At 44.8% G+C, this 25409-nt stretch overlaps 1 pseudogene; it reads right to left on the bottom strand.

Annotated features, from left to right (window-relative positions):
- Positions 1–167: 167 nt before the first annotated feature.
- Positions 168–20018, bottom strand: LOC117190104 (annotated as a pseudogene).
- Positions 20019–25409: the final 5391 nt, after the last annotated feature.

Genomic DNA, 25409 nt, shown 5'->3' with positions numbered 1-25409 from the left:
GATGTAAATAACTAAGATGAATGGGGTTCGGCGTTTGGCGCTCGGCTTCGTATTGAGATTTATCTGGTTTAACAATGCTCTTAAAGCCTCTCGAAACAAACATAATACGCGTAAATTATTAAAAATAATGGGCATTCGGGTGTGTTGAGCTGATGGAGGGATTCATTTTAATGAATTTTTAGGGGTACAGTACGCTTGGTCCTCGGTTAATCGTTCAGCTCCATTTGGCTCTATGGGTGGACTAGCTTCTGCACGGATCTCAGAGATCTGAAGCTATACCATTGCTCCCAGAAAATGACCTGGACATTGTCCACCTTGGCCTTGAAGTACTTGCCATTCAAATTGCTATGGGAAGAGGATATTAACTGAATAATTCGTATGTGTTTGTGTGATACTCAGTGGACGGATGAATTACCTTCGCGAACAGAAGTCGTACCACCAGGCTCCGTGGGGATACTCGGCGCAATTCATATGCGTAAATTCATCGTTATCCCTATCGAAGGTTGCGAATTTGTAAGAGGCTTGTAGCTGAGGGCGTAAACTAATTTGACCGCCAACGGCGTTGTATGGGCAGCCAAAGTCTCGCTGCTACAGGGGGTTTTGGAGTCAGGGGCTCTTAAACGGTGCTCTGAAAGGTTGGCTCCCTCTGGGGGTGAGTTAACGCTGATGGAAGGTGAAGAGAAGGAGGAGAAAGCGATGACATTCGAACGTCATCCAGCGGATCCGACCGGTCTCATAGTGGATGGGAGCGTGTCCATCTTCCTTTTGGAATTTGGATGTCGAGCGACCAACATCGCCCCGAACAGGCTCAGCAAAAATCATTAATGAAAAAGTTCCAAAGTCAAGAAAAGAATATTGTCAAAGCGCGAGTGGTATCCAGCAGCAGCAAAGCAAAAGTCGCGGGACTACGATAACTGAAGTTAGGTCGGCCACTGGGGCCAAGATTGACGGATTTGGCGCCTAGCAATTTGGGCTGGCGAAGCAGCGGCGCTCCAAGCAGCTGATCCGTCGCAGCACAGAGCGAGGGAGCAGAGACGCAGAAAAAATTCAGAGAGGCTCGACCTTCGCGGGCAGCCGGATCGACGTCGGTGAGGCGGCGGCCACAAAGCGGGACGGTCGATAATCCGCGATAGCGGAAAGTTCAGCATCGGCGAAATACGAACGGAGAAAAAGGAGGAAAAATAGCGCAAATCCTACCTAAACGTGCCGTATGGCAAATACAGTTAACAAGGCCCAATTAAGATCCGCAGTACATAGGGAAGGAAAGAGTTAGTGTGTTGTTGGAGTTCAATACTCAGAGCTGCAAGGGTAATGCCCCAAAAAAAATAAAGAGGGCGAGCGGAGCCAAAGGTGATGCGCTCATAGGCAGAGAGTGAAAGCGGGGGAGAGAGAGAACACGCAAGCAGCAAAGGCAGGGCCCAATAGGAGAGCGAGCGAGCTATAAAAACGCTCGCCAGCAACGGAGCCGAAGGGGGCTGGCGATAAGCCGAGTGAAGTAACATAAGTTAACATAAGAGTAAGCAGAATAGTACCGAGCAGCAGAACAGCTATTTAAGTTTAAATACATATACATAAAAAAGAAATGCAGAAATGAAGAACAGCAGTGAGGGAGCATAGAGTAGGAAAAGAAGGGCAAGAGGAAGAGTGAATATGAAACTAAAACAAATCCATAAATAGATAACCTTCCATGCACAGATCAAAACAAACAAAATAACAAGAACCAATATGTTTATAACCGAAATGCAATAATAATACACCCGAACCCAAAATATCATATTAACCACAGTTTTGCAGCAACCATCAGAAAGCGCTTTCGACGGTGGATCCGCAGTAAAAGTGAGTTTATTTACTAGGTATTTGATTACAATCATTTGGGCATGGAAGAAATTGTCTATGGGTGTTCCGACCAAATTGCCTCACCGTTTCGTAGCCCGTAAGAATCAACATTTATATTCTATCTTTAAATTTTAATCTTTACCATTGCACATTTATTCAAATACTAGTTTATAAGTTTACCTGATCCTAGTTCAAGGGAACCAGGCCCAGGTAGCCTATGGGAGGGAACATATACCCCGTATTTTTATGTATAATTTAGTTCCAATAAATATCATTATAATGTTTAACTAAACAATTCTTATGATCTCCCCAGCGGGAAAGATGGCGTGGCTACTTGCACCAAGAAATAAGCTATCGCTGTACAGCAAAGTCACGATATACAAGTCCATCCTCAGCCCCATATGGAAATACGCACTTCAAGTTTACGGCATCGCGTCAAAAATCAACTTAAATAAAATTAGAGTTGCTCAGTCAAAAATTCTACGACGAATATGCAATGCTCCATGGTACATACGAAACAGCGACATCGAGAGGGACCTAAAGGTTCCCAAAGTCGGCGATGTTATACAATTACATGCAGCAAGGTACTTGCAAAGACTTGGTGGTCACCCTAATGCGCTAGCCAGACGTCTAATTAACCCGCCAAGGAAAAGAAGACTCAAAAGGAGTCATCCACTGGATCTCCCTACTAGATCCCTCCTATAACATCTCATTAACTTTTTGTAAATATTCTAAATAATGTATGTACCTACTCCATATATGTAACATTAAGTTTAAGTATGTATCTCCTGTGATCAATTGTTTTTCCCCTTAAATGTAAAACTAGATTAAGTTGCCACGAAAGGTAGCAGTAAACTTGTTTACAATCAAATACAAATTTTCCACATGAAAAAAAAATAAAAAAAAAAAAAAATTTGATCTCCCCTTCCAAGCCCCTGTAGCGCGTGTCGGCACCCCAAGGGGTCATGGCCGACAGATAGATGTATGGAATGGCATGACCAAGGTAGGGTGGGCAAGGAGTCCTCGAAACAGCTGAGGATCGTCCGTCTGTCTTTTAGGTAATCGTCCGTGTTATGTGGTCATTTGTAGTGAACTCTGTCCGGTGAGGTGTATGGCTTGTTTTTTTCTTGCACGTTAAATTTAAAATAAAGAAAGTAAAGGGCCTCGGACTATGACAATAAAACAACTCCACCCCCTTGCTGACGAGCCAGCAGCCGGAAACAATACGTGCCGGTCATAGCCGAGTAATACCATCTCGCCCAAGTACTCGTTACCCATTACAGTAATAATTAAGAAGATCTTTATTTTTGGCGCCCAACGTGGGGCCACCTTGTGTTGTACATCGGATTGACTCCGATTAATTAATACCAGGAGGACTCACACATTACATTGACCACAATTGTCTTCTTTCCCATCTGTCTTATTTACAACCTTGTATTGTCTGAGTGAATAGCGTAGGGTAGCTGTCCGTAAAGTTTACGCTGGTTAGCGTATAGCTTTGATGGCAAATATCTGTTTCACTACAAAGTTTTCTGCGAGCTTGGAACCATGACAAAAACTTGGAATGCAGGCAAATTAGCCTCAGAGGCGATAACCTGTCCAGTGAGATGTGGGTTCGAGCGGGATTTCTATATTTTCAACAAGTGAAGGGACGACTGGGATAGAATGCATAGGAATTCAGAATGGGTCGGCTGCGAGCAGTTGCCTTCTGACCACATTTACCTAGCGATAGTTTTCACTTAACTTTATCTTTTATTTGTTTTGATGTTTTTGTTGAAAAGCCATTCTGACGATTGGAAATCAAGTTGATTCAACCTTAGGGATGAATCTCTGACCACGGCAGATGGACTTGAACGGAAACATGGCAGTTCTTCTATTTGTTTGTGATCGAGAAATTGAGTCGAGTAGGAAACAAGGAGAGTTTTTTTGTCATGAAATGCCTCCTGTCCACGATTCATTTGGGTTGGTCAGTTTCATAAATTTGCTATTAGACGTTACCAACAAAAGCGGACAATTGGTGTGCAGCTTCTGCAGGGAGCTATTGGGAGTCGGGAGATCATTCTTTTCTTTTGATGGTATAATTTCAAAGAATTAAATTTCTTTATATATTTGTTTTATAGAAACATTTTTATATTTTCTTCTATATTTTTTTTTTATAATTTTTTTTATATCTTATTTTTGTTATATTTTTTTTTATATATACTCATATACATATGTACATTCATTATACAGGCTACATAAATAGATTTGATACATTTATTGGGGGGTTATTCCGCAATATGATGTAATTAATTCTGGGAAGAAATTAAATAGTTCTATGGGTCTGGATAGATCGCCACGAAAAGGGGTGCCTCCTCGAAGCATAGAATGCAGCTTATGCAAGTCCGAGTTGGGAACTGGGGAAAATTATAAAACGAAGTGCGGGCATCCGTTTCATAAGGCATGTATAAAAACGCATTTCACTGTTAAAACAACTTGCCCAACTTGTGATTCGGTTTGCATAGCTCAAACCATTACAAATCCAGCTAGCACATCTGTGTTAACGAGGCAGCAATCTAGACTCGTACCAATCCCAAGAGCAGATAGCTTATCAGATTTGGCCAAAACGAGAAGTGAAGAGCTAAGTGCGAGCGAGAACCCGTCCATCGTCGAGATGAGCCAGACGTCTGGCGAAATTGCAGCCTCTGTCAAGGCTATGCAGAACGAGCTGTTAACTCAGTTGACAGAACAAATGGCGAATCTCATTCAAACCAATGTAGAAGCTCACATAAATAATATGGAGCAGCAAAGACAAACGCCAAATCCAAATACTAGCAGGAATACTTCTTTGGAGCAGCTACTAGGAATCAATGGGCAGCAACCAGATCCGGGGTTACCTCCGCGTGCTACCAGCGCCCGATCGGTAGGTTCAGAATTGGCCCAAAGACCAGACAAAGTAGGCCACATAATGTCGAACTGGAAATTAAGATTTTCAGGAACCACCGATACAATAGGAATCGATAGCTTTATCTATAGAGTTGAGGCCCTTACTCATCAGACGTTAGAGGGAAATTTCTCACTTCTGTGTGGTAATGCGAATTCGCTATTTGATGGCAAGGCATCTGATTTCTTTTGGCGATATCACAAGTCAATAGGAGTAGTTCGTTGGCAGGAGCTTTGTGCTGCGTTGAGGAAGCAATTCCGAGACTCCAGAACGGATGTGGATATCCGCCAAATGATAAGGGATAGAAAACAGAGGGAAAAAGAAACGTTCGAAAGTTTCTACGATGCCATCCTAAAGCTAACTGATAGACTCGACCAGCCTCTTAGTGAGAAGACGCTGATTGAAATTGTGAGGCGTAATTTACGTCCGGAAATTCAGCATGAAATTCTTAACATACGGGTAGATTCGATGGAAACCTTGAGGGATATATGCAGGAAAAGGGAATGCTTTTTAGAAGAAGTCCGTAAGAATCATGGTTATCAGAAACCATCGGTCTTTAAGAAGCAGATATCAGAGCTCTGGGAGGAAGCGAACATCGATGATGCCGTAAAATTTTCTGAAGGAGAGGTAGAGGATGAGATAGGCGCTTTTGCTCTCGTATGCTGGAATTGCAGGAAGGAGGGGCATAGGTATCAAGACTGCGCGGAAAAAAGGAAAATTTTTTGCTATGGATGCGGTATTCCTAATGCCTATAAACCTTCATGTGCGCGATGCCAAAAAAACGCGCAAAGGAGCACTGCAGCATCTCGTCCACTGACCAGTGTTCCCAACCGGCAAGCGGCGACAAAGGAGTGAGGATATATAGCAGTGGTGGGGAGCGGGAAATGACACACTCCCTTTCGGCTGGTCAGCCAGAGTATTTTTGGCATACTAAGCTGGAAAATATTAGGAAGATTGGGTTTCCGAGCTTTGGCAACAAAGCAAAGACAAGTTCTCGCAGCAGTCGGCGGTTAAAAAAATTCTGGGAGTCAGTAAAGTACATAAATAGCATTAGAAGAAACAAAGGGGACAAACGCCCTTATGCTGAAGTTGGTCTTCTGGATAATAAGCGAGTGGGTTTGCTCGATACAGGAGCTGCTCTGACTTGCATCGGAGGCAAACTGGCCAAAGAATATATTATCAGCAGGAAGCCGTTTAAAAAGGTGCTGTCCAAGGCATGCACCGCTGATGGAAGTCATCAGAAAATAGTTGGTAAATTTAGGACTAGTATAGAGTATAAAGGTATAAGTAAAGAATTAGAAATATACATAATTCCTTCGTTAAGTCAGGATGTTTATTTAGGAATTGATTTTTGGATGTCGTTCGATCTTTTGCCCCCACCCTTAGAGGTGGCGGAAATATCAGCCGCCACAGAGCAGCACGTTCTGACAGACATTCAGGAATTGAAATTGCAGCGAATGGTCCAACGTTTTCCATCATTTGCGACATCGGGTCTCGGGAAAACTTCGGTGTTGTCACACTCAATAGACACTGGAAACGCGAAGCCCGTTAAGCAGCGTCATTTTCCAGTTTCCCCGGCAATTAAGAAGTTATTGTACACTGAGATTGACAGGATGCTTCAACTAGGAGTGATTGAAGAATCTGAGAGTCCTTGGTCCTCGCCAGTAGTACTTGTCCGGAAACCGGGAAAAGTTAGAGTTTGTTTGGACAGCAGAAAAGTGAATGAGGTTACGGAAAAAGATGCGTACCCCCTTCCCCAAATAGATGGCATTCTCAGCCGTTTACCGAAGGCAGTGTTCATAAGTAGTCTCGACCTGAAGGATGCATATTGGCAGATCCCCTTGGATCCGGCATCTAGGTGTAAAACTGCATTCACGGTTCCAGGGAGGCCCTTGTATCATTATAAAGTCATGCCGTTTGGTCTCTGTAATGCCTCTCAAACCATGACACGCTTAATGGATAAAGTCATTCCTGCGTCGCTTAGAAACGAAGTCTTCGTTTATTTGGACGACTTATTGCTGGTGTCAGATACGTTTGAGAGACATTTACTCGTTTTGGACACCGTGGCCTCGCGGATTCGGGAAGCTGGCTTGACCTTAAATATCGAGAAAAGTAAATTCTGTGTGCGCTCTGTGAGATACCTAGGGCATATAATAGGAGAGGGTGGTATTCGCACTGACCCCGAAAAAGTCTCGGCTATTTCGGATTTTCCATTGCCGACGTCGTTGAAAGCGTTGAGAAGCTTTCTGGGATTGGCAGGGTGGTATCAAAAATTCATAAACAACTTTGCGTCTGTATCCGCCCCGTTGACCGACCTATTAAAGGCGAAGCAAAAATTCGTGATGACAACAGAAGGCAAGGAAGCTTTTGAGCGGTTAAAGGGCATGCTTTGCAGTGCTCCGGTCTTGCAAAGTCCGGACTTCAGCAAACCATTTTTTATACATTGCGACGCCAGTAAAAGCGGGGTAGGCGGAGTACTGGTACAGAAGTCGGTCGAAGGGGAAGAACTGCCGATAGCCTTCGTTTCGAAGAAGCTTAACAAAGCCCAAAGAAACTATACGGTTACAGAGCAGGAATGTCTCGCTGCTCTGGTGAGCATAAAAAGATTCAGAGCCTATGTAGAGGGTCAGGAGTTCACTGTAATTACGGATCACGCCTCGCTGAAATGGCTCATGTCTCAAAGTGATTTGAATTCGAGGTTAGCGAGATGGGCTTTAAAACTGCAAGGTTTCCGGTTCAGTATCCAACACAGAAGAGGGAAGCTGAATGTTGTTCCGGATGCCTTGTCCAGGGTCCCATATGACCAAGTGGCTGCAGTGGATTTCAGCAATGGCTTGCTGGTGGACATTGAGTCAGCTCATTTCAAATCGGGAGAATATTTGGAACTGATGGAGGGAATTAAGAGCAATATGGCTCAACTCCCCGACCTTAAAATAGTTGATTCTCTGATCTATCGGCGATCCGAGCATGTAAAAGGAGACATCCTTAACGACGCGTTTGCTTGGAAGTTGTGGGTACCCAGGGGGATGGTCAAAGAAGTGCTTAAGAGAGCACACGATGATCCGCTGGCTTCCCATGGTGGAGTCCACAAGACACCGGAGCGGATTCGGCGTTATTATTTCTGGCCCGGACTCGTCAATGACGTAAAAGACTACGTGGCAGCCTGCGAGCAATGTAAAATGTCAAAAGCTCCAAACGCTCCGTTACGTCCACCGATGGGAAAAGCGGCCGAGTCGCAAAGGTTCTTCCAGCGTCTCTATATTGATTTCTTAGGTCCGTATCCTAGGTCTCGCAGTGGAAATATAGGAATTTTTATTGTCCTGGACCATTATTCGAAATTTGTTTTCCTCAAGGCTGTAAAAAAATTAAATGCGGATGTTGTGCTGAGGTATTTAGAGGAGGAGTTATTCCATACTTTCGGAGTTCCAGAGGGAATTGTATCTGACAACGGATCGCAGTTTCGATCCGAGAAGTTTCAAGGCCTGCTCAGAAGGCATCGAATAACGCACACGCTAACAGCTGTCCACGCTCCCCAAGCCAATGCTTCGGAGCGAGTCAACCGTTCGGTCATCGCTGCCATTCGGTCGTATATTCGCAGTGACCAGAAAGACTGGGATGAGAGTCTTAGCAAAATATGCTGTGCGTTGAGGTCGGCGGTTCACTCAGGGTTAGGATCCACGCCCTACTATATGGTTTTCGGCCAGCAGATGGTGTCTTCAGGCGCAACGTATTCTTTGCTGAGGAAATTGGGGATGTTAGAGGACAAGGCAGCGACCTTCACACGTGAGGATTCATTGGATATCGTCAGAAAGAGAGCTTGTGAAGTGATGCGGAAGCAATGGGAGCGAAATCGACGGCATTATGACCTGAGGGCACAGGAAGTATCGTACCAGGTGGGGCAGGAAGTGCTACGGCGAAATTTTAAACAAAGCAATTTTCAAGCCGGCTACAACGCTAAGCTAGGGCCAATGTTTCTTAAGGCGCGAGTTAGACGGAAAGTGGGGAACTCGATTTATGAGCTGGAAGATCTGCAAGGAAAGCTCATCGGAAGGTACCACGGGAAGGATATCCGGCAAGTGTAGCTACAAGCCAGTCAGCCTTGTGGATTCCTCAAGGCAGGCAATATCCCCAAGTCTGACTTTGGCAGGGGGGATTTTGGAAGAGGCTTGGAGCTGAGGGCGTAAACTAAATTGACCGCCAACGGCGTTGTATGGGCAGCCAAAGTCTCGCTGCTACAGGGGGTTTTGGAGTCAGGGGCTCTTAAACGGTGCTCTGAAAGGTTGGCTCCCTCTGGGGGTGAGTTAACGCTGATGGCAGGTGAAGAGAAGGAGGAGAAAGCGATGACATTCGAACGTCATCCAGCGGATCCGACCGGTCTCATAGTGGATGGGAGCGTGTCCATCTTCCTTTTGGAATTTGGATGTCGAGCGACCAACATCGCCCCGAACAGGCTCAGCAAAAATCATTAATGAAAAAGTTCCAAAGTCAAGAAAAGAATATTGTCAAAGCGCGAGTGGTATCCAGCAGCAGCAAAGCAAAAGTCGCGGGACTACGATAACTGAAGCTAGGTCGGCCACTGGGGCCAAGATTGACGGATTTGGCGCCTAGCAATTTGGGCTGGCGAAGCAGCGGCGCTCCAAGCAGCTGATCCGTCGCAGCACAGAGCGAGGGAGCAGAGACGCAGAAAAAATTCAGAGAGGCTCGACTTTCGCGGGCAGCCGGATCGACGTCGGTGAGGCGGCGGCCACAAAGCGGGACGGTCGATAATCCGCGATAGCGGAAAGTTCAGCACCGGCGAAATACGAACGGAGAAAAAGGAGGAAAAATAGCGCAAGTCCTACCTAAACGTGCCGTATGGCAAATACAGTTAACAAGGCCCAATTAACATCCGCAGTACATAGGGAAGGAAAGAGTTAGTGTGTTGTTGGAGTTCAATACTCAGAGCTGCAAGGGTAATGCCCCAAAAAAATAAAGAGGGCGAGCGGAGCCAAAGGTGATGCGCGCATAGGCAGAGAGTGAAAGCGGGGGAGAGAGAGAACACGCAAGCAGCAAAGGCAGAGCCCAATAGGAGAGCGAGCGAGCTATAAAAACGCTCGCCAGCAACGGAGCCGAAGGGGGCTGGCGATAAGCCGAGTGAAGTAACATAAGTTAACATAAGAGTGAGCAGAATAGTACCGAGCAGCAGAAAAGGTATTTAAGTTTACATACATATACATCAAAAAGAAATGCAGAAATGAAGAACAGCAGTGAGGGAGCATAGAGTAGGAAAAGAAGGGCAAGAGGAAGAGTGAATATGAAACTAAAACAAATCCATAAATAGATAACCTTCCATGCACAGATCAAAACAAACAAAATAACAAGAACCAATATGTTTATAACCGAAATGCAATAATAATACACCCGAACCCAAAATATCATATTAACCACAGTTTTGCAGCAACCATCAGAAAGCGCTTTCGACGGTGGATCCGCAGTAAAAGTGAGTTTATTTACTAGGTATTTGATTACAATCATTTGGGCATGGAAGAAATTGTCTATGGGTGTTCCGACCAAATTGCCTCACCGTTTCGTAGCCCGTAAGAATCAACATTTATATTCTATCTTTAAATTTTAATCTTTACCATTGCACATTTATTCAAATACTAGTTTATAAGTTTACCTGATCCTAGTTCAAGGGAACCAGGCCCAGGTAGCCTATGGGAGGGAACATATACCCCGTATTTTTATGTATAATTTAGTTCCAATAAATATCATTATAATGTTTAACTAAACAATTCTTATGATCTCCCCAGCGGGAAAGATGGCGTGGCTACTTGCCCCAAGAAATAAGCTATCGCTGTACAGCAAAGTCACGATATACAAGTCCATCCTCAGCCCCATATGGAAATACGCACTTCAAGTTTACGGCATCGCGTCAAAAACCAACTTAAATAAAATTAGAGTTGCTCAGTCAAAAATTCTACGACGAATATGCAATGCTCCATGGTACATACGAAACAGCGACATCGAGAGGGACCTAAAGGTTCCCAAAGTGGGCGATGTTATACAATTACATGCAGCAAGGTACTTGCAAAGACTTGGTGGTCACCCTAATGCGCTAGCCAGACGTCTAATTAACCCGCCAAGGAAAAGAAGACTCAAAAGGAGTCATCCACTGGATCTCCCTACTAGATCCCTCCTATAACATCTCATTAACTTTTTGTAAATATTCTAAATAATGTATGTACCTACTCCATATATGTAACATTAAGTTTAAGTATGTATCTCCTGTGATCAATTGTTTTTCCCCTTAAATGTAAAACTAGATTAAGTTGCCACGAAAGGTAGCAGTAAACTTGTTTACAATCAAATACAAATTTTCCACATGAAAAAAAAAAAAAAAAAAAAAAAAAAAATATGATCTCCCCTTCCAAGCCCCTGTAGCGCGTGTCGGCACCCCAAGGGGTCATGGCCGACAGATAGATGTATGGAATGGCATGACCAAGGTAGGGTGGGCAAGGAGTCCTCGAAACAGCTGAGGATCGTCCGTCTGTCTTTTAGGTAATCGTCCGTGTTATGTGGTCATTTGTAGTGAACTCTGTCCGGTGAGGTGTATGGCTTGTTTTTTTCTTGCACGTTAAATTTAAAATAAAGAAAGTAAAGGGCCTCGGACTATGACAATAAAACACCTCCACCCCCTTGCTGACGAGCCAGCAGCCGGAAACAATACGTGCCGGTCATAGCCGAGTAATACCATCTCGCCCAAGTACTCGTTACCCATTACAGTAATAATTAAGAAGATCTTTATTTTTGGCGCCCAACGTGGGGCCACCTTGTGTTGTACATCGGATTGACTCCGATTAATTAATACCAGGAGGACTCACACATTACATTGACCACAATTGTCTTCTTTCCCATCTGTCTTATTTACAACCTTGTATTGTCTGAGTGAATAGCGTAGGGTAGCTGTCCGTAAAGTTTACGCTGGTTAGCGTATAGCTTTGATGGCAAATATCTGTTTCACTACAAAGTTTTCTGCGAGCATGGAACCATGACAAAAACTTGGAATGCAGGCAAATTAGCCTCAGAGGCGATAGCCTGTCCAGTGAGATGTGGGTTCGAGCGGGATTTCTATATTTTCAACAAGTGAAGGGACGACTGGGATAGAATGCATAGGAATTCAGAATGGGTCGGCTGCGAGCAGTTGCCTTCTGACCACATTTACCTAGCGATAGTTTTCACTTAACTTTATCTTTTATTTGTTTTGATGTTTTTGTTGAAAAGCCATTCTGACGATTGGAAATCAAGTTGATTCAACCTTAGGGATGAATCTCTGACCACGGCAGATGGACTGGAACGGAAACATGGCAGTTCTTCTATTTGTTTGTGATCGAGAAATTGAGTCGAGTAGGAAACAAGGAGAGTTTTTTTGTCATGAAATGCCTCCTGTCCACGATTCATTTGTGTTGGTCAGTTTCATAAATTTGCTATTAGACGTTACCAAAAAAAGCGGACAATTGGTGTGCAGCTTCTGCAGGGAGCTATTGGGAGTCGGGAGATCATTCTTTTCTTTTGATGGTATAATTTCAAAGAATTAAATTTCTTTATATATTTGTTTTATAGAAACATTTTTATATTTTCTTCTATATTTTTTTTTATAATTTTTTTTATATCTTATTTTTGTTATTTTTTTTTTATATATACTCATATACATATGTACATTCATTATACAGGCTACATAAATAGATTTGAAACATTTATTGGGGGGTTATTCCGCAATATGATGTAATTAATTCTGGGAAGAAATTAAATAGTTCTATGGGTCTGGATAGATCGCCACGAAAAGGGGTGCCTCCTCGAAGCATAGAATGCAGCTTATGCAAGTCCGAGTTGGGAACTGGGGAAAATTATAAAACGAAGTGCGGGCATCCGTTTCATAAGGCATGTATAAAAACGCATTTCACTGTTAAAACAACTTGCCCAACTTGTGATTCGGTTTGCATAGCTCAAACCATTACAAATCCAGCTAGCACATCTGTGTTAACGAGGCAGCAATCTAGACTCGTACCAATCCCAAGAGCAGATAGCTTATCAGATTTGGCCGAAACGAGAAGTGAAGAGCTAAGTGCGAGCGAGAACCCGTCCATCGTCGAGATGAGCCAGACGTCTGGCGAAATTGCAGCCTCTGTCAAGGCTATGCAGAACGAGCTGTTAACTCAGTTGACAGAACAAATGGCGAATCTCATTCAAACCAATGTAGAAGCTCACATAAATAATATGGAGCAGCAAAGACAAACGCCAAATCCAAATACTAGCAGGAATACTTCTTTGGAGCAGCTACTAGGAATCAATGGGCAGCACCCAGATCCGGGGTTACCTCCGCGTGCTACCAGCGCCCGATCGGTAGGTTCAGAATTGGCCCAAAGACCAGACAAAGTAGGCCACATAATGTCGAACTGGAAATTAAGATTTTCAGGAACCACCGATACAATAGGAATCGATAGCTTTATCTATAGAGTTGAGGCCCTTACTCATCAGACGTTAGAGGGAAATTTCTCACTTCTGTGTGGTAATGCGAATTCGCTATTTGATGGCAAGGCATCTGATTTCTTTTGGCGATATCACAAGTCAATAGGAGTAGTTCGTTGGCAGGAGCTTTGTGCTGCGTTGAGGAAGCAATTCCGAGACTCCAGAACGGATGTGGATATCCGCCAAATGATAAGGGATAGAAAACAGAGGGAAAAAGAAACGTTCGAAAGTTTCTACGATGCCATCCTAAAGCTAACTGATAGACTCGACCAGCCTCTTAGTGAGAAGACGCTGATTGAAATTGTGAGGCGTAATTTACGTCCGGAAATTCAGCATGAAATTCTTAACATACGGGTAGATTCGATGGAAACCTTGAGGGATATATGCAGGAAAAGGGAATGCTTTTTAGAAGAAGTCCGTAAGAATCATGGTTATCAGAAACCATCGGTCTTTAAGAAGCAGATATCAGAGCTCTGGGAGGAAGCGAACATCGATGATGCCGTAGAATTTTCTGAAGGAGAGGTAGAGGATGAGATAGGCGCTTTTGCTCTCGTATGCTGGAATTGCAGGAAGGAGGGGCATAGGTATCAAGACTGCGCGGAAAAAAGGAAAATTTTTTGCTATGGATGCGGTATTCCTAATGCCTATAAACCTTCATGTTCGCGATGCCAAAAAAACGCGCAAAGGAGCACTGCAGCATCTCGTCCACTGACCAGTGTTCCCAACCGGCAAGCGGCGACAAAGGAGTGAGGATATATAGCAGTGGTGGGGAGCGGGAAATGACACACTCCCTTTCGGCTGGTCAGCCAGAGTATTTTTGGCGTACTAAGCTGGAAAATATTAGGAAGATTGGGTTTCCGAGCTTTGGCAACAAAGCAAAGACAAGTTCTCGCAGCAGTCGGCGGTTAAAAAAATTCTGGGAGTCAGTAAAGTACATAAATAGCATTAGAAGAAACAAAGGGGACAAACGCCCTTATGCTGAAGTTGGTCTTCTGGATAATAAGCGAGTGGGTTTGCTCGATACAGGAGCTGCTCTGACTTGCATCGGAGGCAAACTGGCCAAAGAATATATTATCAGCAGGAAGCCGTTTAAAAAGGTGCTGTCCAAGGCATGCACCGCTGATGGAAGTCATCAGAAAATAGTTGGTAAATTTAGGACTAGTATAGAGTATAAAGGTATAAGTAAAGAATTAGATATATACATAATTCCTTCGTTAAGTCAGGATGTTTATTTAGGAATTGATTTTTGGATGTCGTTCGATCTTTTGCCCCCACCCTTAGAGGTGGCGGAAATATCAGCCGCCACAGAGCAGCACGTTCTGACAGACATTCAGGAATTGAAATTGCAGCGAATGGTCCAACGTTTTCCATCATTTGCGACATCGGGTCTCGGGAAAACTTCGGTGTTGTCACACTCAATAGACACTGGAAACGCGAAGCCCGTTAAGCAGCGTCATTTTCCAGTTTCCCCGGCAATTAAGAAGTTATTGTACACTGAGATTGACAGGATGCTTCAACTAGGAGTGATTGAAGAATCTGAGAGTCCTTGGTCCTCGCCAGTAGTACTTGTCCGGAAACCGGGAAAAGTTAGAGTTTGTTTGGACAGCAGAAAAGTGAATGAGGTTACGGAAAAAGATGCGTACCCCCTTCCCCAAATAGATGGCATTCTCAGCCGTTTACCGAAGGCAGTGTTCATAAGTAGTCTCGACCTGAAGGATGCATATTGGCAGATCCCCTTGGATCCGGCATCTAGGTGTAAAACTGCATTCACGGTTCCAGGGAGGCCCTTGTATCATTATAAAGTCATGCCGTTTGGTCTCTGTAATGCCTCTCAAACCATGACACGCTTAATGGATAAAGTCATTCCTGCGTCGCTTAGAAACGAAGTCTTCGTTTATTTGGACGACTTATTGCTGGTGTCAGATACGTTTGAGAGACATTTACTCGTTTTGGACACCGTGGCCTCGCGGATTCGGGAAGCTGGCTTGACCTTAAATATCGAGAAAAGTAAATTCTGTGTGCGCTCTGTGAGATACCTAGGGCATATAATAGGAGAGGGTGGTATTCGCACTGACCCCGAAAAAGTCTCGGCTATTTCGGATTTTCCATTGCCGACGTCGTTGAAAGCGTTGAGAAGCTTTCTGGGATTGGCAGGGTGGTATCGAAAATTCATAAACAACTTTGCGTCTGTATCCGCCCCGTTGACCGACCTATTAAAGGCGAAGCAAAAATTCGTGATGACAACAGAAGGCAAGGAAGCTTTTGAGCGGTTAAAGGGCATGCTTTGCAGTGCTCCGGTCTTGCAAAGTCCGGACTTCAGCAAACCATTTTTTATACATTGCGACGCCAGTAAAAGCGGGGTAGGCGGAGTACTGGTACAGAAGTCGGTCGAAGGGGAAGAACTGCCGATAGCCTTCGTTTCGAAGAAGCTTAACAAAGCCCAAAGAAACTATACGGTTACAGAGCAGGAATGTCTCGCTGCTCTGGTGAGCATAAAAAGATTCAGAGCCTATGTAGAGGGTCAGGAGTTCACTGTAATTACGGATCACGCCTCGCTGAAATGGCTCATGTCTCAAAGTGATTTGAATTCGAGGTTAGCGAGATGGGCTTTAAAACTGCAAGGTTTCCGGTTCAGTATCCAACACAGAAGAGGGAAGCTGAATGTTGTTCCGGATGCCTTGTCCAGGGTCCCATATGACCAAGTGGCTGCAGTGGATTTCAGCAATGGCTTGCTGGTGGACATTGAGTCAGCTCATTTCAAATCGGGAGAATATTTGGAACTGATGGAGGGAATTAAGAGCAATATGGCTCAACTCCCCGACCTTAAAATAGTTGATTCTCTGATCTATCGGCGATCCGAGCATGTAAAAGGAGACATCCTTAACGACGCGTTTGCTTGGAAGTTGTGGGTACCCAGGGGGATGGTCAAAGAAGTGCTTAAGAGAGCACACGATGATCCGCTGGCTTCCCATGGTGGAGTCCACAAGACACCGGAGCGGATTCGGCGTTATTATTTCTGGCCCGGACTCGTCAATGACGTAAAAGACTACGTGGCAGCCTGCGAGCAATGTAAAATGTCAAAAGCTCCAAACGCTCCGTTACGTCCACCGATGGGAAAAGCGGCCGAGTCGCAAAGGTTCTTCCAGCGTCTCTATATTGATTTCTTAGGTCCGTATCCTAGGTCTCGCAGTGGAAATATAGGAATTTTTATTGTCCTGGACCATTATTCGAAATTTGTTTTCCTCAAGGCTGTAAAAAAATTAAATGCGGATGTTGTGCTGAGGTATTTAGAGGAGGAGTTATTCCATACTTTCGGAGTTCCAGAGGGAATTGTATCTGACAACGGATCGCAGTTTCGATCCGAGAAGTTTCAAGGCCTGCTCAGAAGGCATCGAGTAACGCACACGCTAACAGCTGTCCACGCTCCCCAAGCCAATGCTTCGGAGCGAGTCAACCGTTCGGTCATCGCTGCCATTCGGTCGTATATTCGCAGTGACCAGAAAGACTGGGATGAGAGTCTTAGCAAAATATGCTGTGCGTTGAGGTCGGCGGTTCACTCAGGGTTAGGATCCACGCCCTACTATATGGTTTTCGGCCAGCAGATGGTGTCTTCAGGCGCAACGTATTCTTTGCTGAGGAAATTGGGGATGTTAGAGGACAAGGCAGCGACCTTCACACGTGAGGATTCATTGGATATCGTCAGAAAGAGAGCTTGTGAAGTGATGCGGAAGCAATGGGAGCGAAATCGACGGCATTATGACCTGAGGGCACAGGAAGTATCGTACCAGGTGGGGCAGGAAGTGCTACGGCGAAATTTTAAACAAAGCAATTTTCAAGCCGGCTACAACGCTAAGCTAGGGCCAATGTTTCTTAAGGCGCGAGTTAGACGGAAAGTGGGGAACTCGATTTATGAGCTGGAAGATCTGCAAGGAAAGCTCATCGGAAGGTACCACGGGAAGGATATCCGGCAAGTGTAGCTACAAGCCAGTCAGCCTTGTGGATTCCTCAAGGCAGGCAATATCCCCAAGTCTGACTTTGGCAGGGGGGATTTTGTAAGAGGCTTGTAGCTGAGGGCGTAAACTAAATTGACCGCCAACGGCGTTGTATGGGCAGCCAAAGTCTCGCTGCTACAGGGGGTTTTGGAGTCAGGGGCTCTTAAACGGTGCTCTGAAAGGTTGGCTCCCTCTGGGGGTGAGTTAACGCTGATGGCAGGTGAAGAGAAGGAGGAGAAAGCGATGACATTCGAACGTCATCCAGCGGATCCGACCGGTCTCATAGTGGATGGGAGCGTGTCCATCTTCCTTTTGGAATTTGGATGTCGAGCGACCAACATCGCCCCGAACAGGCTCAGCAAAAATCATTAATGAAAAAGTTCCAAAGTCAAGAAAAGAATATTGTCAAAGCGCGAGTGGTATCCAGCAGCAGCAAAGCAAAAGTCGCGGGACTACGATAACTGAAGCTAGGTCGGCCACTGGGGCCAAGATTGACGGATTTGGCGCCTAGCAATTTGGGCTGGCGAAGCAGCGGCGCTCCAAGCAGCTGATCCGTCGCAGCACAGAGCGAGGGAGCAGAGACGCAGAAAAAATTCAGAGAGGCTCGACCTTCGCGGGCAGCCGGATCGACGTCGGTGAGGCGGCGGCCACAAAGCGGGACGGTCGATAATCCGCGATAGCGGAAAGTTCAGCACCGGCGAAATACGAACGGAGAAAAAGGAGGAAAAATAGCGCAAATCCTACCTAAACGTGCCGTATGGCAAATACAGTTAACAAGGCCCAATTAAGATCCGCAGTACATAGGGAAGGAAAGAGTTAGTGTGTTGTTGGAGTTCAATACTCAGAGCTGCAAGGGTAATGCCCCAAAAAAATAAAGAGGGCGAGCGGAGCCAAAGGTGATGCGCGCATAGGCAGAGAGTGAAAGCGGGGGAGAGAGAGAACACGCAAGCAGCAAAGGCAGAGCCCAATAGGAGAGCGAGCGAGCTATAAAAACGCTCGCCAGCAACGGAGCCGAAGGGGGCTGGCGATAAGCCGAGTGAAGTAACATAAGTTAACATAAGAGTGAGCAGAATAGTACCGAGCAGCAGAACAGCTATTTAAGTTTACATACATATACATAAAAAAGAAATGCAGAAATGAAGAACAGCAGTGAGGGAGCATAGAGTAGGAAAAGAAGGGCAAGAGGAAGAGTGAATATGAAACTAAAACAAATCCATAAATAGATAACCTTCCATGCACAGATCAAAACAAACAAAATAACAAGAACCAATATGTTTATAACCGAAATGCAATAAATAACCAGTTTTGCAGCAACCATCAGAAAGCGCTTTCGACGGTGGATCCGCAGTAAAAGTGAGTTTATTTACTAGGTATTTGATTACAATCATTTGGGCATGGAAGAAATTGTCTATGGGTGTTCCGACCAAATTGCCTCACCGTTTCGTAGCCCGTAAGAATCAACATTTATATTCTATCTTTAAATTTTAATCTTTACCATTGCACATTTATTCAAATACTAGTTTATAAGTTTACCTGATCCTAGTTCAAGGGAACCAGGCCCAGGTAGCCTATGGGAGGGAACATATACCCCGTATTTTTATGTATAATTTAGTTCCAATAAATATCAATATAATGTTTAACTAAACAATTCTTATGATCTCCCCTTCCAAGCCCCTGTAGCGCGTGTCGGCACCCCAAGGGGTCATGGCCGACAGATAGATGTATGGAATGGCATGACCAAGGTAGGGTGGGCAAGGAGTCCTCGAAACAGCTGAGGATCGTCCGTCTGTCTTTTAGGTAATCGTCCGTGTTATGTGGTCATTTGTAGTGAACTCTGTCCGGTGAGGTGTATGGCTTGTTTTTTTCTTGCACGTTAAATTTTAAATAAAGAAAGTAAAGGGCCTCGGACTATGACAATAAAACAACTCCACCCCCTTGCTGACGAGCCAGCAGCCGGAAACAATACGTGCCGGTCATAGCCGAGTAATACCATCTCGCCCAAGTACTCGTTACCCATTACAAATTTCATCTTGTCATGGGTGCGTAACGCGTCGCTGGAATTTCCTTGATAATGGCCGAGCAATTTCAATTCGTAGCCTTCCTCCTCGCTGCCAATAACAAAGTCATCGTAGTGAGCATAGCTTGACTCTCCATTGAATCTCCTGAAGCTTATGTAGAGCTCATGAGGCTGGGAGCTGGTCAGGCGGTGCAGTTTTTCGAGGCCAATAAAGAACTCCCCGTTGAGCTTGCCAAACCCTTTCCTGTACTGATGCCAGTTGCGATAGAAGTTCACAGAGCCATCCAGTCGACGCTGAATAGCCATCCATCCAGGACCGGCGGCCGTGAGACCCTCACAGGACACCAGAAAGGGCAGGAACCCTGGCAAATGGATCAAATGAATCCCAGACGACATGCCTTAGGGCATACAAGAGGTGGTGGTTGGTTTGAAGCTTGTTTATTTCATTTTCTCTGTCCTTGATGGTGGCTGCACTCTCTACTATTTTACCCATATAAACGTCCAATAGATCATCCAGATCTCCTTTGCTAATGCGAATGGTTTTGTGCTGATCAATGTGGACTTCTGCCAACTTCTCGTGCACGGCTGTGACATTGGCAATGGGCATGCTACTTGACGGTACTACTTCAGTTTTGTTCTTCAAGTCTATAATGGCAGCCTTGGCTGGCTTAAGCTTGGGGGTGCCCTCAAAGGACCAAGGTACAGCCAAAAGAATCAGCAGTAAAACGAAATAGTTTTCCATTGTGAGTCGTATTCTCCGAACCATGCACATTGCAATCAAAATTTAACTGAGATCGCAAACGAAATGCATTTTGAATAAATTAACTGTTCAAATCCGGAAGCTAATGCAAAGTTGTTTGCTGATAAGAATTACTGCACTTCCAAGCCGCACTTGAATTTGAAAGTACTTGTACAGCTGCGTTTGATTCGTTTGTTAACCATAGCTGGGCTTAAATTTAAAGTTTATTTTAAATACAAATATTTAAATTATTTTATTAAATTATTTTTTTTTTTTTTTTTTTTTTAGGATGTTGATTCTTTTAGCGTCAATGGCTTTAAGCTTAGTTTTATTTAGGAACCACGGCTTGGATGATGTTAAGGGGAAAAGCGAGCAGTAACCTCGGTGCTTGATACTAGCAAACTCGGCGTATTCTCTCTCCCATTCTGCTTTTAAGATTCTGTGTATTTCGCACATAGCGTCTTTAAGGTTCCATTTAACCACTGTGTATTTTCCTCGTCTGTGGGCTTCTTTGGCTGCTGCGTCAACTGAAGTGTTCTGAGGGATGTTAGCGTGTCCGGGAATGTAGTGAACCTCTACAGTTCTTAGATGTGGATTTTGTTGGATCTTTTCTCTGATTTTGTAGGCGATAGAGTTATCCTGAATGTTCTTCGCCAGAATGAGGGCCCCGTTTCTGCTGTCTGTCAGGAGCGCGACAAGAGGAAAATTGTACAAAATAGCATGGTCTAATGCCTTCTCGATAGCAAGGAGCTCGGCGGACAACGAGGAAAGGGTTTTGTGCGTGTAATAGCTATGTAAGAAACCTGTCCTATCGTGCAGGAAAGCGGCGCTGGAATGCCCATCTGCGACTGACCCATCCGTGTAATAGATTTCAAAACCACCCTTTGTCAGCTGATCCATCTTTTCCCCGTGGAGCAGCATGATACCTGCCTGGTCTATAGCGTGCTTGTTGGGTGCAGAACCCTTGAAAAATTCTAAGTCGGAGCTAATTTTAGTGCAAAACGAAGCTGTGTTCTCGAAAACCTCAACTCTATCTATTATGCTGCCAAACTCCCGATATGCCTTAGCGTAGCCCGTGTTTAAACCCCTATTTGCTGACACTGTTTCACTTGCTGGGAGATTAAATGCAAACACCTTAACCAACTCTTTCGCCGCCAGGAATCTCATCCTGTAGTCCGGGGGAAGTTCTCCTGCCATGCGATATATGATAGGAACGGGAGTGCAGATTATTAGACCCAGCGACTTTCTGAGGTGATGGTTGCAGTGGGATTTGATTTTGGCCAAGGCAGATTTGGACAGGTTGCAGAATGATGAGCACGCGTACTCTAGCCTACTTCTGACAAATGCCTTGTAAAATAAAAGCCCTCTTTTGGGGCTGATACCATAGTGACACCCACTGAGTAATCTGAGAAACGCACAGTTTCTGTTCGATTCCGAGATGCCCAGATCAATGTGACCAGAGGCTGAGTTGTTTGCTGAGATAGTCCTGCCTAGGTATTTGATCTGCTCTACTTGTCTGATCTCAACTCCTTGATGCGAGATATTTAGCGCAGCTCTACGATTGTTGAAGTAAATCACTTTAGACTTCACCGGATTGAATGACAGGTTTAGCCTATTGCATTTTTCTTCGAACTTATCTATACTGTCTTCCAGCACCCGTTTCGCAATGGATACGTCTTTATGAAAACAAACTATGAAAAAGTCATCAGCATACTGAAACAGTAAGCAGTTATGACTGTTAATATCATGTAGTTCGGCTGTGTAAAGGTTAAAAAGGGTTGGGCTGAGACAGCTACCCTGGCTAACACCTCTGTTCACCTCTACCTCGCTTTTGCCCTTTATGAGAATTCGTCTGTTAAGCAGGCTGTAGATCCAAGCCGTGAGGCTTGTATTAAACCGCATATCCCTCATCCTGTGCTCGAGTGTGTCCACTCTTACGCAGTCGAACGCTCTTTGTAAATCTAGGCAAGCTGCGACAACCTGACAACCCCTCGCCTTCAGCGCCAGAACTTTGTTGATAAGGTCGTTGATGCAAAGAGCCGTGGACCTGTTTCTCCTGAAGGCATAGGACCTGACCGGCAGCAGGTCACAGTTTGCTATGTGCTCGTCCAACTTCAACTTTATCAACCCCTCTATGGATTTAAACAGCGTGTTAATCAAACAAATCGGCCTATGGTTTTGGAAGGAAGTAGGGTCTGCATTCTTCTTGGGGATGGGTACCACTTTTATCCTGCGCCAGACTTAAGGGATGACGCCACTCAGCCATACTTTATTTATAATTTCAAAAAAGTCTTGTTTTTCCCCACTTGGTAGCTTTTGAAGCATCCTGATCGAGATGCCATCAGGGCCTCTAGCCGAATTGGGGTTCCTGGTTTTTAGGAAGGCCAGGAATTCTTCCAGTTCCAGGGGTTCCGGGTCGTCTGGTCCTAACAAAGGGGCAGGAATTTTCTTAGGGGGCCTACTGTTTGACGTGGATGGGGTTACTTTAACCATATTGAGAAAGTTTTTGTCATCTTCGTTCGTCCATTTGTTCCCTACATTTTTGATTTGACCGTATTTTTTTATGTTCTTCACCCTGCTCCACATAGAGGGCGATGAGGAGACCTCTTCTATAAACTTGGAAAAGTTGCGCTTTCTAAGATTTTTTACGTGATTTTGTAGATTTTTGTCAGCTTCTAAGGTTGCTCTGGCATCAGGCAATTTTTTGGTGAGGTAGAATTTTTGCCTGCAAGCGTTGTTCACGCGAAAAAGTTTTTCCGTTTCCTCGTTCCACCATTTCTTAGCAACGTACTTGTTCTTGCTTGGGAATGTGACCGTGTTTTTTAAGGTCAGGGATTTCACTTTTTCATTGAGCTCCTCCAGATTTGAGAAATCACTTGCACCCAGAATCCGGGCTATTCTGTTGTGAAGGATCTTCTTGCCTTGGAGGGGGGCATTTAGGTCTTGCACTGATAATACAATTGGGAAGTGGTTGCTGTTCGTAATTTTTGTTTTGAGGACTTGCCAGTTAATAGTTCCATTTCTGTACTTCGAAAAAGAAAGGTCAAGAACGGAGAATTGAGATGGGCTCCTGGAGAAGGTTGGCGAACCGTCGTTTAGGCAGATAAATCCGGCCTCCCGGGTGGAATTCTCAATGCTGCGACCCTTGCGATCACAGATCGGACTTCCCCAGATAGAAGACCTAGCGTTGAAGTCCCCTCCCACTATTGAGGGTATGTCAAGCGAAGCCGCGAATTCGAAAAACTTTTTTGTGCCCGATTTAAACTGTGAAACTGTTGTTGATGGCGGTGCATATATGCTAAAAATATTGAAATTGCTCTTGAGGTTTAATGTTTCTATTCCTAAAATTTCCAAGTCGTTCTCTATTTTTAAAATGCTGAATTGAATGTTTTTCCTGACGTAGATGCCAACCCCGCCGTAGCCGTCCTCTCTGGGCCTGCAGAAAAAGTTATAGTCTAAAATGCTGCAGTCCGCGTTGTTCAACACCCAAATCTCTGAGAGGATGGCAATATCTATTGCGTTCTTGTCTAGGAACATTGAGAGGAGCTGTTTGTTGTTGTTGTGTGTCAGACTTTGAATATTTATCTGAAGAATCTTCATTGTTGGATGTTTTGAGAACCAACTGCCATCCCTTGGGCAATCTGACGCCTATCTAGTTCTGCGTTGGAAGCATTGACAAATTCTCTAATTTCCTTAATAAATTTATTCGCTAAAGAATCCCCTTTAATGATGTTGTTTGGATCAATCAGGAACGCTGTGAGTTTGGCTCCTAGTGCGTTTAGCTTATCCTGGGCCAAAGAAGATGCCACGGATGAAGATCTCACAAATTTCTCGCTCATTTGGACGTAGTCTGAGTTTATTGAGTTCTTCCACTCTGCCATGTTGGCTGCTGCCTTGGCCGCCTCTGCGTTCCGGGCGGCAACCCTATTGGATTTGGTCACTTCCGCGAAAGAGGTGACAGAATGAATTTCCCTGGCGGACTCTAAGCTGTTATTTAAGAATTCAGGGGAGCGGTTAGATTGCCAACTGGGTCTAGGAAATTCCCCTTGATCTCTTAGGTTGGGGGAAGTTCTATCAAAAAGGATCGGATATCTAGCCTTGACCTCAGCTCTAGTTAGGTTTTCCAGTGTCATACACTTTTGAATGGCGTACGCTTTTTTCCTGGCCTCACACTGCGGGTGGGTGGCAGCATGTTCCCCCTTGCAGTTAGCACAGACCAGCCCTGAGCAGATAATATCTTTGCTGTGATCTTGTCCGCATTTGAAACATTTCGCTCCACTCTTGCAATGTTGCGCCAGATGGCCAAACCTAAAACACCTGAAACATTGAATAAGCTGAACAAAAGGTTTCACTTCTACTTTAGAATATAGAAAATTGATTTTGGTTGGTAACTGCTCTCCTCTGAACCAGAGTTTCAACCTGCCAGTAGGTACACGTTCCCCCGATGCTCTATCCCTTCGCGTAATCCGAACTATCTCCTCAATTGGGATAACCGAGGTTACAAGCTCCGCTAGCTGTTCCTCGGAGTAAGGCCCGGGGATCCCAAAAATTAACCCTGCTTTTTGGACGAAGTGCCTAAAGATTCGGGTTGAGTACCCTTGAGCAGCGAAAACACTGTTTTCCACTAGCCCGTTTGCACACTCCGCCGACCCGCACACAATCTTGCACCTGACATAGCCCATTCTAGCAACCTCCTCGATATCGCTAATGCCCTGTTTCAGCAGCAGATCGGATAGATACAACTGGTTTATAGCAATTCTGGCATTATTCGCACTCATTTTGTCGATACAAACAATGTATGGGCCTTTATGCCCCTCATAATACTTGTTAACGATGATTTTGCGGTTACTTCCGTTTTTCGTACTCACGGAAGCCACACAAACCGCGTCAGTCTTCTCTCTCTCTTTCGTCGTAGAAATGTTTGATGTCATGCTTGTTGTCGTGTTCGTGGACATGTTTGTCGACACGTTCGTCGACAAGTTTGGTTTCTTGCACAGCAGTTTAGAAGCCAAAAGCTGCGGAGCCGTTTTTGCCGCCATCTTTACTCCTACCCGCATGGCGGATTTAGCTTCTCCTTCCCTTTTTTTCAGCGTTTCCATGCGAATTTTAACTCCCGTCGCCTTCTCCGTGGCCATCCTTGTCTTTCCCATGCTTGCCATGCTTCTCAGGGTCCAGACGGAGTTCCAAGAGCCGTTTTAAGAGTTATTCCGGAACGCCATGCAGTAAATTCCAGGTTTTTCGACTTAATTGATGAAGCTTTGGGAATTTCTTCGCGCCGTCTTCGTAGGCGTGTGAGGCGCCCCCAGAAGCTTCGGAAAATGTCTTTTTGATTAAAACTATCAGCGAACGTCTTGAAATATGTTAATTTTTTCCTTCCGCAAACAATTTTAGGTA

This window comes from Drosophila miranda, assembly GCF_003369915.1.
Source record: "Drosophila miranda strain MSH22 chromosome Y unlocalized genomic scaffold, D.miranda_PacBio2.1 Contig_Y1_pilon, whole genome shotgun sequence".
NCBI lineage: Eukaryota > Metazoa > Arthropoda > Insecta > Diptera > Drosophilidae > Drosophila > Drosophila miranda.
Note: the sequence above shows the minus strand (reverse complement) of the source record. Positions and strands in the feature narration are given on the sequence as shown.